The following is a 10,000-nucleotide window of genomic DNA, read 5'->3' as shown; positions in this document are numbered from 1 at the left end:
GGAGGGGTTATTTTGGCGCTGGTGGAGGGGTTATTTTGGCGCTGGTGGAACAGGTTATTTTGGTGCTGGTGGAACAGGTTATTTTGTCGCTGGTGGAGGGGTTATTTTGGTGCTGGTGGAGGGGTATTTTGGCGCTGGTGGAGGGGTTATTTTGGCGCTGGTGGAATTGGTTATTTTGGCGCTGGTGGAGGGGTTATTTTGGCGCTGGTGGAGGGGTTATTTTGGCGCTGGTGGAGGGGTTATTTTGGCGGTGGCGGCAGTAAAGCAATTCCACCACCGTGAAATGATGACCTCTTAAAAAGTATTTGGTCACATATGTATGGTTTCCTAAAAACAAGATGTGGCTCAACTAACCCCGCTTTCACATAAAGACAAAATACATTGGGAAACGGTTATTTAAAGACAACAAATGTAGCTAGCCCTCGACTAGAGAAACATTAAAAAGAAAGATATTTTACTGAACAGTGGCTGAATTGGTACCCTGTTCCCTTAAAACAGAAAATATTTAAACTACTTCCTGGGATTGAACCTGCAATCCTACTAGAAGGTAATACTATATGTAATACTAGATGGTAATACTAGACGGAAATACTATATGTAATACTAGAAGGTAATACTAGATGGTAATACTAGAAGGTAATACTAGATGGTAATACTAGAAGGTAATACTAGACGGTAATACTAGATGGTAATACTAGAAGGTAATACTAGAATAGTAGAAGGTAATACTAGATGGTAATACTAGACGGTAATACTAGATGGTAATACTAGACGGTAATACTAGAAGGTAATACTAGATGGTAATACTAGATGGTAATACTATATGTAATACTAGAAGGTAATACTAGATGGTAATACTAGAAGGTAATACTAGAAGGTAATACTATATGTAATACTAGAAGGTAATACTATATGTAATACTAGACGGTAATACTAGAAGGTAATACCATATGTAATACTAGAAGGTAATACGGCTTCGCATTGCTCCTACTGGACAGTATTGTAATTCTATACAGACACAAGGCATCTCCCACATCATGGGGACCTTAACAAGCATCTAATACTGTTGTTTGACCTGGCTGGAATAGGGAGCCAGTTAGGGGGCCAGTTAGGGGGCCAGTTAGGGAGCCAGTTATGGTGCCAGTTAGGGTGCCAGTTAGGGAGCCAGTTAGGGAGACAGTTAGGGGGCCAGTTTGGGGGCCAGTTAGGGAGCCAGTTAGGGTGCCAGTTAGGGTGCCAGTTAGGGTGCCAGTTAGGGGGCCAGTTAGGGGGCCAGTTAGGGGGCCAGTTAGGGAGCCAGTTAGGGGCCAGTTAGGGGGCCAGTTAGGGGGCCAGTTAGGGGGCCAGTTAAGGAGCCAGTTAGGGAGCCAGTTAAGGTGCCAGTTAGGGTGCCAGTTAGGGAGCCAGTTAGGGAGACAGTTAAGGTGCCAGTTAGGGAGACAGTTAGGGAGACAGTTAGGGAGACAGTTAGGGGGCCAGTTAGAGGGCCAGTTAGGGAGCCAGTTAAGGTGCCAGTTAGGGTGCCAGTTAGGGAGCCAGTTAGGGAGACAGTTAAGGTGCCAGTTAGGGTGCCAGTTAGGGAGCCAGTTAGGGTGACAGTTAGGGGGCCAGTTTGGAGGCTAGTTAGGGAGCCAGTTAGGGTGCCAGTTAGGGGGCCAGTTAGGGTGCCAGTTAGGGTGCCAGTTAGGGGGCCAGTTAGGGGGCCCGTTAGGGGGCCAGTTAGGGAGCCAGTTAGTGTGCCAGTTAGGGTGCCAGTTAGGGTACCAGTTAGGGAGCCAGTTAGAGGGCCAGTTAGGGTACCAGTTAAGGAGCCAGTTAGGGAGCCAGTTAGGGAGCGAGTTAAGGTGCCAGTTAGGGGGCCAGTTAAGGTGCCAGTTAGGGAGCCAGTTAGGGAGCCAGTTAGGGGGCCAGTTAGGGGGCCAGTTAGGGTACCAGTTAAGGAGCCAGTTAAGGTGCCAGTTAGGGAGCCAGTTAAGGTGCCAGTTAGGGAGCCAGTTAAGGTGCCAGTTAGGGAGCCAGTTAAGGTGCCAGTTAGGGGGCCAGTTAAGGTGCCAGTTAGGGAGCGAGTTAAGGTGCCAGTTAGGGAGCCAGTTAGGGGGCCAGTTAGGGGGCCAGTTAAGGTGCCAGTTAGGGAGCCAGTTAGGGAGACAGTTAGGGTACCAGTTAAGGAGCCAGTTAAGGTGCCAGTTAGGGAGCGAGTTAAGGTGCCAGTTAGGGGGCCAGTTAAGGTGCCAGTTAGGGTGCCAGTTAGGGAGCCAGTTAGGGGGCCAGTTAAGGTGCCAGTTAGGGTGCCAGTTAGGGAGCCAGTTAGGGGGCCAGTTAGGGAGACAGTTAGGGAGCCAGTTAGGGAGCCAGTTAGGGGGCCAGTTAGGGGGCCAGTTCAGGAGCCAGTTAGGGGGCCAGTTAGGGAGCCAGTTAGGGAGCCAGTTAGGGAGCCAGTTAGGGTACCAGTTAGGGAGCCAGTTAGGGAGCCAGTTAGGGGGCCAGTTAAGGTGCCAGTTAGGGAGCCAGTTAGGGGGCCAGTTAAGGTGCCAGTTAGGGAGCCAGTTAGGGGGCCAGTTAGGGAGCCAGTTAGGGTGCCAGTTAAGGTGCCAGTTAGGGAGCCAGTTAGGGAGCCAGTTAGGGAGCCAGTTAGGGTGCCAGTTAAGGTGCCAGTTAGGGCAGAGAAAGGTCAAAATGGCTGCCCTTTAGGACTCACTTCTAAAGCTGGTAATTGCTTGACATTCAGGAGATCTATTCCGGATCACACTGCCTGAACACCCACCCACCCTCCCTCCCAGGCTCTACCACCTGCAGTCTGAAGCACGAGCCTATCTGTGGGCCTGCCAGGGTCAAACTGCAGGTAGTGGCTGTGTGTGTGTGTGTGTGTGTGTGTGTGTGTGTGTGTGTGTGTGTGTGTGTGTGTGTGTGTGTGTGTGTGTGTGTGTGTGTGTGTGTGTGTGTGTGTGTGTGTGTGTGTGTGTGTGTGTGTGTGTGTGTGTGCACGTGTGTGTGTGTGTGTGCGCGCGCACGTGTGTGTGTGTGTGTGTGTGTGTGTGTGTGTGTGTGTGTGTGTGTGTGTGTGTGTGTGTGTGTGTGTGTGTGTGTGTGTGTGTGTGTGTGTGTGTGTGTGTGTGTGTGTGTGTGCGTGCGTGCGTGCGTGCGTGTGTGTGTGCATAGCAGAGCAGCAGGGTCTGGTCTCTGAAGTTCCCACGTCAGTCAACAGAGCAATTAAAGACTGAAGAACCTTATTAGATGTACCAGACACACACTGATACTTTACTAGAACATCCTGACAGGTGAGGCAGGTTGGAACTCCATTGTTTTAAGTGTTTCCAGTTCCTCTGTTAAGTCATTTTAATCTTTCCTCTGCAGCTTGCTAATGCCTAAGTCTGCGTTCAATATCAAATTGGCTGTCTGGGGTCTGACGGAGTCTGACGGAGGGAGGGAGGGAGGGAGGGAGGGAGGGAGGGAGGGAGGGAGGGAGGGAGGGAGGGAGAGAGGGAGGGAGGGAGGGAGAGGGAGGGAGGGAGGGAGGGAGAGAGAATTTCACACCAATAACTACCGTGGGATATGCGTCAACAGCAACCTTGGGAATATCCTCTGCATTATCACTAACAGCAGACTCGTACATTTCCTCAATAAAAACAATGTACTGAGAAAATGTCAAATTGGCTTTTTACCAAATTACCGTACAACAGACCATGTATTCACCCTGCACGCCCTAATTGACAACCAAACAAACAAAGGCAAAGTCTTCTCCGGCTTTGTTGATTTCAAAAAAAGCCTTCGACTTAATTTGGCATGAGGAAAGGTGTGTTGGGGGTAAAACATACGACATTATAAAATCCATGTACACAAACAACAAGTGTGCAGTTAAAATTGGCAAAAAACACACACATTTCTTCCCACAGGGCCGTGGGGTGAGACAGGGATGCAGCTTAAGCACCACCCTCTGCAACATATATATCAACAAATTGGCGCGGGCACTAGAAAAGTCTGCAGCACCCGGCCTCACCCTACTAGAATCTGAAGTCAAATGTCTGCTGTTTGCTGATGATCTGGTGCTTTTGTCACCAACCAAGGAGGGCCTATAGCAGCACCTAGATATTCTGCACAGATTCTGCCAGACCTGGGCCCTGACAGTAAATCTCAGTGAGACCAAAATAATGGTGTTCCAAAAAAGGTCCAGTCGCCAGGACCACAAATACAAATTCCATCTAGACACTGTTGCCCTAGAGCACACAAAAAACTATACATACCTTGGCCTAAACATCAGTGCCACAGGTAACTTCCACAAAGCTGTGAACGATCTGAGAGACAAGGCAAGAAGGGCATTCTATGCCATCAAAAGGAACTTAAAATTCAACATACCATTTAGGATCTGGCTAAAAATACTTGAATCAGTCATAGAGCCCATTGCCCTTTATGGTTGTGAGGTCTGGGGTCCGCTCAGCAACCAGGATTTCACAAAAAAAAACACAAATTTGAGACTGCATGCAGAATACTGCTCACCAACAAAGATTTCACAAAAAAACACCAAATTGAGACTCTGCATGCAGAATTCTGCAAACATATCCTTCGTGTACAACGTAAAACACCAAATAATGCATGCAGAGCATAATTAGATACCCACTAATGATCAAAATCCAGAAAAGAGCCGTTAAATTCTACAACCACCTAAAAGGAAGCATTCACAAACCTTCCATAACAAAGCCATCACCTACAGAGAGATGAACCTGGAGAAGAGTCCCCTAAGCAAGCTGGTCCTGGGGCTCTGTTCACAAACACAAACACAATCCACAGAGCCCCAGGACAGCAGCACAATTGGACCCAATCAAATCATGACAAAACAAAAAGATAATTACTTGACACATTGGAAAGAATTAACAAAAAAACAGAGAAAACTAGAATGCTATTTGGCCCTAAACAGAGAGTACACAGTGGCAGAATACCTGACCACTGTGACTGACCCAAACTTAAGGAAAGCTTTGACTATGTAGACTCAGTGAGCATAGCCTTGATATTGAGAAAGGCCGCCGTAGGCAGACATGGCTCTCAAGAGAAGACAGGCTATGTGCTCACTGCCCACAAAATGAGGTGGAAACTGAGCTGCACTTCCTAACCTCCTGTCCAATGTATGACCATATTAGAGACACATATTTCCCTCAGATTACACAGATCCACAAAGAATTCGAAAACAAACCCAATTTTGAAAAACTCCCATATCTACTGGGTGAAATTCCACAGTGTGCCATCACAGCAGCAAGATTTGTGACCTGTTGCCACAAGAAAAGGGCAACCAGTGAAGAACAAACACCATTGTAAATACAACCCATATTTATGTTTTTAAAAATCCCCTGTGTACTTTAACCATTTGTACATTCTTAAAACACTGTATATACAGTGGGACAAAAAAGCATTTAGTCAGCCACCAATTGTGCAAGTTCTCCCACTTAAAAAGATGAGAGAGGCCTGTAATTTTCTTCATAGGTACACTTCAACTATGACAAACAAAATGAGAAAAGAAAGACCCCAGACTCTCCTTCACTGCAGCCGACTTGAGGAAAACATTTAAACGTGTTAACCCTTGCAAGGCTGCAGGCCTACCCCCCTATCCACATCGACGGGACAGTAGTGGAGATGGGAGTAAGTTTTAAGTTCCTCGGCGTCCACCCACACAGACAGCGTCGTGAAGAAGGTGCAGCAGCGCCTCTTCAACCTCAGGAGGCTGAAGAAATTTGGCTTGTCACCAAAAGCACTCACAAACTTCTACAGATGCACAATCGAGAGCATCCTGTCGGGCTGTATCACCGCCTGGTACGGCAACTGCTCCGCCCACAACCGTAAGGCTCTCCAGAGGGTAGTGAGGTCCGCACAATGCATCACCGGGGGCAAACTACCTGCCCTCCAGGACACCTACACCATCCGATGTCACAGGAAGGCCATAAAGATCATCAAGGACAACAACCACTCGAGCCACTGCCTGTTCAACCCGCTATCATCCAGAAGGCGAGGTCAGTACAGGTGCATCAAAGCAGGGACCGAGAGACTGAAAAACAGCTTCTATCTCAAGGCCATCAGACTGTTAAACAGCCACCACTAACATTGAGTGGCTGCTGCCAACACACTGACTCAACTCCAGCCACTTTAATAATGGAAATTGATAGAAATTGATGTAAAATATATCACTAGCCACTTTAAACAATGCTACTTAATATAATGTTTACATACCCTACATGATTCATCTCATATGTATATGTATATACTGTACTCTATATCATCTACTGCATCTTTATGTAATACATGTATCACTAGCCACTTTAACTATGCCACTTTGTTTACATACTCATCTCATATGTATATACTGTACTCGATACCATCTACTGCATCTTGCCTATGCCGCTCTGTACCATCACCCATTCATATATCTTTATGTACATATTCTTTACCCCTTTACACTTGTGTGATTAAGGTTGTAGTTCTGGAATTATTAGGTTAGATTATTCGTTGGTTATCACTGCATTGTCGGAACTAGAAGCACAAGCATTTCGCTACACTCGCATTAACATCTGCTAACCATGTGAAACATACGTTTGATTTGATTTGATTTGAATAGAGAGAGAGAGTCTGGGGTCTGACAGAAGAGAGAGAGAGAGAGAGAGAGAGAGAGAGAGAGAGAGAGAGAGAGAGAGAGAGAGAGAGAGAGAGAGAGAGAGAGAGAGAGAGTCTGGGGTCTGACAGAGGAGAGAGAGAGTCTGGGGTCTGACAGAGAAGAGAGAGAGAGAGTCTGGGGTCTGACAGAGGAGAGAGATAGTCTGGGGTCTGACAGAGAAGAGAGAGAGAGCGAGGCTGGGGTCTGACAGAGTAGAGAGAGAGAGAGAGTCTGGGGTCTGACAGGGGAGAGAGGGAGAGAGTCTGGGGTCTGACAGAGAAGAGAGAGAGAGAGTCTGGGGTCTGACAGAGAAGAGAGAGAGAGAGAGTCTGGGGTCTGACAGAGAAGAGGGAGAGAGAGAGAAAGAGAGAGAGAGTCTGGGTTCTGACAGAGAAGAGAGAGAGAGAGAGAGTCTGAGTTCTGACAGAGAAGAGAGAGAGAGAGAGAGTGAGAGTCTGGGGTCTGACAGAAAACACTGACCTGCTGGAGAAGCTTCACTTTATTTTTTCCACATTTCTTTCTCCTCTTTTCATTTCCTGTGGTTCACCATTCTTTCACTCTTTCGCTATCTTTCTTACTCTGTTTTTCTCTCTCTCATTCTCCAACCCTTCCCTCTGTCTTTCTCTCTCCCCCGTTGTCGCTCTGGCTCTCTCTCTTCTCTTGATTGCTTAAAAGCACTATTCACAAATGCCTGGTGCTGCTTTCAAGTTGTCCTTTGTGTGTCCTAGAGCATGGCAGACCTCTCATACGTTTAACTGATTGCACGCATCACAGCAAGTCGCTTTGGATAAAAGCGTCTGCTAAAGGTTATGTATTCTGCTATTAACTTACGATCACAAGCTAAACCAAGGCACGACTGTGGATAGAAGGCCGTGGATAGAAGACTGTGGATAGAAGACCGTGGATAGAAGACCGTGGATAGAAGACCGTGGATAGAAGATCGTAGACAGAAGACCGTGGACAGAAGACCGTGGATAGAAGACCGTGGACAGAAGATCGTAGACAGAAGACCGTGGATAGAAGATCGTAGACAGAAGACCGTGGACAGAAGACCGTGGATAGAAGACCGTGGACAGAAGATCGTAGACAGAAGACCGTGGACAGAAGACCGTGGATAGAAGATCGTAGACAGAAGATCGTAGACAGAAGACCGTGGACAGAAGACCGTGGATAGAAGATCGTAGACAGAAGATCGTAGACAGAAGACCGTGGACAGAAGACCGTGGACAGAAGACCGTGGACAGAAGACCGTGGACAGAAGACCGTGGACAGAAGACCGTGGACAGAATATCGACAGAAGACCGTGGACAGAAGACCGTGGATAGAAGATCCCGTGGACAGAAGACCGTGGACAGAAGATCGTAGACAGAAGACCGTGGATAGAAGACACAGAAGATCGTAGACAGAAGACCGTGGACAGAAGATCGTGGACAGAAGAAGACCGTGGACAGAAGATCCAGAAGACCGTGGACAGAAGACCGTGGACAGAAGACCGTGGACAGAAGATCGTAGACAGAAGATCGTAGACAGAAGACCGTGGATAGAAGACCGTGACAGAAGACAGAAGAAGACCGTAGACAGAAGACCAGAAGACCGTGGACAGAAGACCGTGGATAGAAGATCCAGAAGATGGACAGAAGACCGTGGACAGAAGACCGTGGACAGAAGACCGTGGACAGAAGACCGTGGACAGAAGACCGTAGACAGAAGACCGTGGACAGAAGACCGTGGACAGAAGACCGTGGACAGAAGACCGTAGACAGAAGACCGTGACAGAAGACCGTGGACAGAAGACCGTGGACAGAAGACCGTGGACAGAAGACCGTGGACAGAAGACCGTGGACAGAAGACCGATAGAAGACCGTGCAGAAGACTTTCTGAAAGTCCGTGGTTAGAAGATCGTGTTCTAGACAGAAGACCGTGGACAGAAGACCGTGGACAGAAGACCGTTTGAGACAGAAGACCGTTTCGTAGACAGAAGATTTGGCATCAGAAGACCGTGGATGGACAGAAGACCGTGGACAGAAGACCGTGGATAGAAGACCGTAGGCAAATGTACTGCACTATGTAGGGGATAGGGTGCCATAGGGCTCTGGTCAGAAGACCGTAGACAAAGACCGTGTAGTAGTGCACTATGTAGGGGATAGGGTGACCATAGACAGAAGACCGTGGACAGAAGACCGTGGAGAAGACTCTGGACAGAAGACCGTGGACAGAAGACCGTGGACAGAAGACCGTTTACAGAAGACCGTGGACAGAAGACACAATGAAGACCGGGATAGGGACCGTTCCATAGGGACTCTGGACCGTGGACAAAAATAGTGCACTATATAGAAGACCGTGGAAAGACCGTAGGGTGCCATAGGACTCTGGTCAAAAATAGTGCACTAAATAGAATAGGGTGCCATTTTAGGGCTCTGGTCTAAAATGTAGTGCACTATGTAGGGAATAGGGTTCCATAGGGCTCTGGTCTAAAGTAGTGCACTATATAGGGAATAGGGTGCCATTTGGGATGTAAGATGACGTGGGTGGATAGGGTGGAGATAAGGAGAGGGTTCTAGCGTCACATTTAATTTATTGAAACCAAGGTAAAGGTGTTCACTGCTGATGTGTTCTGCCTGACAACGATAAGAGGTGATGTTTCGGACATTTTAATCTTCTTCGGTGGTTGTGACGACATTGATTCGGGGAGGAGAGAGAGAGAGAGAGAGAGAGAGAGAGAGAGAGAGAGAGAGAGAGAGAGAGAGAGAGAGAGAGAGAGACAGGGAGAGAGAGAGAGAGAGAGAGAGAGAGAGAGAGAGAGAGAGAGAGAGAGAGAGAGAGAGAGAGAGAGAGAGAGAGAGAGAGAGAGAGACAGAGAGAGAGAGAGAGAGAGAGAGAGAGAGAGAGAGAGAGAGATCTCTTTGTGTGGCTTAATGCGATCCTAGGACAAGGCATGAGACAGAACCTAGATCAGAGAGACTCAATGTCCTCTTTGTTACAGAGTCTCAATGTCCTCAGAGTTACAGAGACTCAATGAGACAGAGTCTCAATGAGAGACAGAGACTCAATGTCCTCTTTGTTACAGAGACTCAATGTCCTAATGAGATCCTAAGGACAAGGCATGTCCTCAGAGTTAACCTAATTCATCAACAGAGTCTCAATGTCCTCAGAGTTACAGAGACTCAATGTCCTCAGAGTTACAGAGACTCAATGTCCTCAGAGTTACAGAGACTCAATGTCCTCAGAGTTACAGAGTCTCAATGTCCTCTTTGTTACAGAGACTCAATGTCCTCAGAGTTACAGAGTCTCAATGTCCTCTTTGTTACAGAGACTCAATGTCCTCAGAGTTACAGTCTCAATGTCCTCTTTGTTACAGAGTCTCAA

This window comes from Oncorhynchus gorbuscha, linkage group LG10, assembly GCF_021184085.1.
Source record: "Oncorhynchus gorbuscha isolate QuinsamMale2020 ecotype Even-year linkage group LG10, OgorEven_v1.0, whole genome shotgun sequence".
Taxonomy (NCBI): domain Eukaryota; kingdom Metazoa; phylum Chordata; class Actinopteri; order Salmoniformes; family Salmonidae; genus Oncorhynchus; species Oncorhynchus gorbuscha.
Note: the sequence above shows the minus strand (reverse complement) of the source record.